This window comes from Rhagoletis zephyria, unplaced genomic scaffold (genome assembly GCF_001687245.7).
Source record: "Rhagoletis zephyria isolate East Lansing unplaced genomic scaffold, Rhagoletis_zephyria_1.1 Rzeph_scaffold_00033, whole genome shotgun sequence".
In the NCBI taxonomy this organism is placed as follows: Eukaryota; Metazoa; Arthropoda; class Insecta; order Diptera; family Tephritidae; genus Rhagoletis; species Rhagoletis zephyria.
The window spans coordinates 430,455-435,426 of record NW_016157117.1 but is presented as its reverse complement, the minus strand read 5'-3'; positions in this window follow the sequence as shown (position 1 = coordinate 435,426).

Here is a 4,972-nt window from a genome sequence, read left to right as displayed (position 1 = left end):
GAAAATGCGCCCACTAAAAGAGAATAACAGGAAAAGTAAAGGAACGCAAGAAACCACATGTTTAGTCCAAAGAATGGCAACAACAAAACTAACGTCAAATAAGAATAGAAATGTATGTACAAAACACATTCACACAAGCACAAGCACAATAAACACTTGCTATATCAATTATTTTTTGCCTTCTTCCAATTTCAATTCATTTCTTTTACTTTTTAGATTATTCTCACTTTTAGCGTATTCTTTAATTTCCGTTAATTTAAATTCAGTTGAGTTTGACACTTTTCAGGATTTTGCCAGAAAAAATTCTTCTGACTAAATCTGACTACTTCGGACTGATGAGAGTCACTCTCACTGACTGTTGCTCTCTCATTTTTGCTGTCATTTCCGAGTTAAGGAACGCTTTTTGGACTAAATCTGACTACTTCGGACTTTTTCTGACTATTTCTGGGAGATAAGGAACGCTCCTAATAGGTTTGTATAGTAACCAATAGTCAGTTGCGTACACGCGATGTTTACGCTCTTTGAGCGTGTGCTCGTTCTCTGCCCATGCCTGATGATAACCCAAAAAATTTGCCAGAGAGCACTGAATTGAGAGCGTAGCAACACGGGAGAGCTGCAATTTTTGCTAGTAAAATTTTTACTACCAGAAATTAGCTAGCAGAAGAAGAAGAAGAATAAATGTCAAAAGCCGCCATTTGTTGAATTGGTTTAGCACAAACAAAAGTAAAATGAGTGGAAATCAAAATATTAATGATGTACTAGACTGTGTAAAAGCTTGTGTGTAAAGCAAAGAGTTTAAAACTGATTTATAGTAAAATGTTTACAGCAGAATATCAAAAGGGTGCAACAACTATTCACTTGCAAGTTTTAACTAGTTTTGCGTTCAGTAACTTTTTCTGCTAGTTTTCTCTTCTTGTCAATTTTACGCTCTATTTTACTTTTACGATCTCGCTGCAATGGTTTACTGGAGAAGTTACTATACAAACCTAATGTAAATTTTAGGTTTTTTTTTTTTCAGATTACATTCGTCATCACTTNTACAAAACACATTCACACAAGCACAAGCGCAATAAACACTAAGGTCGGTGTTATGCAGACAAACTTTTGTTTGCCAAATTAAATGGCGGCTGCTTAGTTTGCTCGGAGGTGGTTATGTCGAGTTTTNGTTGCGTACACGCGATGTTTACGCTCTTTGAGCGTGTGCTCGTTCTCTGCCCATGCCTGATGATAACCCAAAAAATTTGCCAGAGAGCACTGAATTGAGAGCGTAGCAACACGGGAGAGCTGCAATTTTTGCTAGTAAAATTTTTACTACCAGAAATTAGCTAGCAGAAGAAGAAGAAGAATAAATGTCAAAAGCCGCCATTTGTTGAATTGGTTTAGCACAAACAAAAGTAAAATGAGTGGAAATCAAAATATTAATGATGTACTAGACTGTGTAAAAGCTTGTGTGTAAAGCAAAGAGTTTAAAACTGATTTATAGTAAAATGTTTACAGCAGAATATCAAAAGGGTGCAACAACTATTCACTTGCAAGTTTTTACTAGTTTTGCGTTCAGTAACTTTTTCTGCTAGTTTTCTCTTCTTGTCAATTTTACGCTCTATTTTGCTTTTACGCTCTGGCTGCAATGTTTTACTGGAGAAGTTACTATACAAACCTATNTTTTACTTTTACGATCTCGCTGCAATGGTTTACTGGAGAAGTTACTATACAAACCTAATGTAAATTTTAGGTTTTTTTTTTTTCAGATTACATTCGTCATCACTTGGGATTGCACCTCGTAGAACTTTGTGTGTGTGTGCAGTGTTTCCAGGTCTTCGGCATGAGAAAACGTCCCTCTTGGTCTGAAAAAACGTCATTTCCTACCCAAAAACGCCTTTTCCATGTATGCACACAGAATTGTTCTTGTTAAACTTTTATTGTATACAAAGATACATATGTACCTAAGGTATATTAAAATGTCATTTCGAGAGAGCACATTTAAAATTCATTAGTGGTATTCACAAAGTGAGCAAGTGGCCTGGTACTCTGACAAAAGAGCAGATGAGCTCAAGCAGCAACTGTTGACAACAATTTGTAAACTGTTTTGAGATCGTTAATATAAAAATCATTTTATACATACATTGTGATCAGCTGATTAAGCCATCAACATTTTGATCGATGTTGGCTGCTTTTCTTTGTTTATTTAATGTTTATTATTTTTCCATAAAAGCCTAGCTCATTATATAACAAACACAATTGGGCAATTCACAAGGTGTAGTATTTGTCGTGTTTGTCGTGAGGTCATGATATTTCATGACAGTTGTAAAAATGTTGTTATTGTTTTGTGAAGAAAAATAACACATGACGATACAACTCTGCAACCTATGTTTATTCGGTGTTATGTGAGGTTAAGTGCTGAGATATAATAAATAATCGTAACAGGTGTTCACAACCGTCGTGTTTTAACACAACTTTTGTTAGGAAAATATAACTTCACAACACCTTGTGAATTGCCCAATTATAAATCCACATTTCAAACTTTGTGCAAAAATTATGAAAAATCTGGAAAATTTCAGCTAGAATTTCAACTTTTTATTCAGATTTTTTAGAATTCTTTGTATATGCAGTTTGATAGCGCATTAAATTTCAGGGTAATAATGTGTAAGTTTTAAGTTGCTAAAGAATGGCGTTAATTTTTAGTAATTTTTTTTTCTTGTTGTAGAAGATGCTAAGTTACGTTCTGTCAAGAAGGAACATAGCAATATTTCAGCCGGTTTTGCGTTCATTACATTTTCAATGAAGTCTTAAAAAGTCGCCTACATTTTTCTGACTTTTTGTGCTACTGCAGCTTTTAATATGCAATTGCAAACATTGCAATAAGCCTCTTAACCTCAAGTGTTAACACAACCAACCTTTGAACGCGGGATCCTTAGTCCAGGAATAAAAAAAAATGCGCGTACGCTTGGTTTGCGTAATATTTAAGTCAGATGTGTCCCAAGAATAAATATATTTTGAGGCACCTGCTGCAAAAAACAAAGCTTGTAAAGATTTATTAAGAAAATAATTCAAAATCAGTTCTACTACAAATTTGCCGAAAGTGTGAGCGTAAGTACTTACTCTACAAGCAAATAGTACGCTATACATGGAATATATTGTGCATAGAGAAAAATTACAGGGAAGTTAAAAAACGCAATTCTTTACACGAAAAATGTCCAAACGTCAACAGGATACAAAAAACGTCCAAATGACGTTAAAAACGTCAACCTGGCAACGCTGTGTGTGTGGGTCTGTGTGTGGATATAACAAATCGGCAAGTACTAAATTTTATAAATACTAGAGCTGAAAAATTATCGAAGGTACTATGGATACCTTCTAATGGTTCCTTTTTTTTGCAATATCGAATGGTCGTTGGCCACTATCGATAGTCTTTGATGAAATATACATATTTAGGGGATTCCGTTAAAGTCGTAAAGTCTTAAGCCGTGTAAAACTTGTAAGTTTACTGGGCTTTTATGGGAACACCCCTTTGTGGACATGATTCAATAATAAAAGGTTTGCTCAAAAAGCAGTTTTCTCGCTCCCTCTTGACAAAATCGTCTCCCTTAGCAAGACACTGTGTGTTGGTTCGTGTGTGTGTGCAAAGCTTTTGTAAGGGAGCTAAGGGTGTGCCAAAACTTAATGTCAATAATCAGCAAACCTTTAATTATTAAATCATGCTTTGTGGAAAGGTGTAAATAGGTGCATAAAGTGACTGTTTGATAGGTCAACCAGGATTTTGTGAAGCAATTTTTGTTTCGTAGTATTTTCCATAACATCCCGCCATCTTGTCTCTATCACTCTTGGTTAAAATACAATTAAAAATGCCAAAAATTAGGAGAAAACTTAAATCAATACAGTTAGTGGAAGAAATTCATTAATTTTATTCGCGTATTATTTTTTAATCTTTTTGATTATTTTATCATAAATTTTAGTATAGAAATTTCGGCCCTTCGGCAACACTGAAGTGCACGAGGTCGTTTGCGCATCAAATTTGCCTCGTAAATATACGTGGGGCCCGTAAATAGAGCTCCATCCAAATTTTGACAGTTCTTTTACGAGGCTCGTAAATTTACGAGCTTTACGAGGTTTACGAGGCTTTTACGAGTTTAAGGGAAGACCCCTATTTTATTATTATATGTACTACTGCATTTCTTTATTTATGAAAATCGGAATTTGGCAACACTGATTTGCTTACACATTACTATTTTTTGACCTATTTCCGGGTTTCACACGGTTCAAGTATTGAATTCAATTCTGCTTGCTAGTGGAAGAGAGGGGTTAAAAAGTAAAGGGAAGAGTACATATGCTTCTTTATCGTCAAATGGTTTCAAGTTTCTTGCTTTGCTTTTGACATTTTCGTTGTTTCCCATTTAAAGAACCAAAAACTTGAATTCAACAAAATTAAAGCGTGTAAAAACAAATAGAAAACACAAAAGAGAACGAACCAGAATTGCTTTTAAGTACTTGAATCATATAAATCGGTTGTAATTAAATTGAAAAAAAAAAAACTAGTTTGAATATCTTTTTTGGACCTTACTATGGCGCTAGTGATTCTGCGTCGATGGAAGACACCATTGATATAAGAGAGTTGGTCAAATTTTGGAGATTCTTGTTATTTCGTAGTTTGACAACTCAGTTTTACTTTACCGCGCCATCTACATTGGGTACAGATCGATCTGATTGGCTGGATGCCATTTTGAAAGTGATAAGTTAAGACAGCAAGTTGCTCATATGAGAAAACGGAATAAAGTTAAAACAGAAATTTGATATATGTTAGAAACATTCAGTAGAAGGTGGAGACGTGGGGTAATAGTAACTTAAACAAGTAAGAAAGTCTAAGTTCGGGCGGAGCCGAACATTAAATACCCGGCGCAATTATTAAATATATGTTTTCCACCTTTCCGAAAACTACCGCTACACGATAAGCCGGGGTGTATAAATTTTAAGTAAA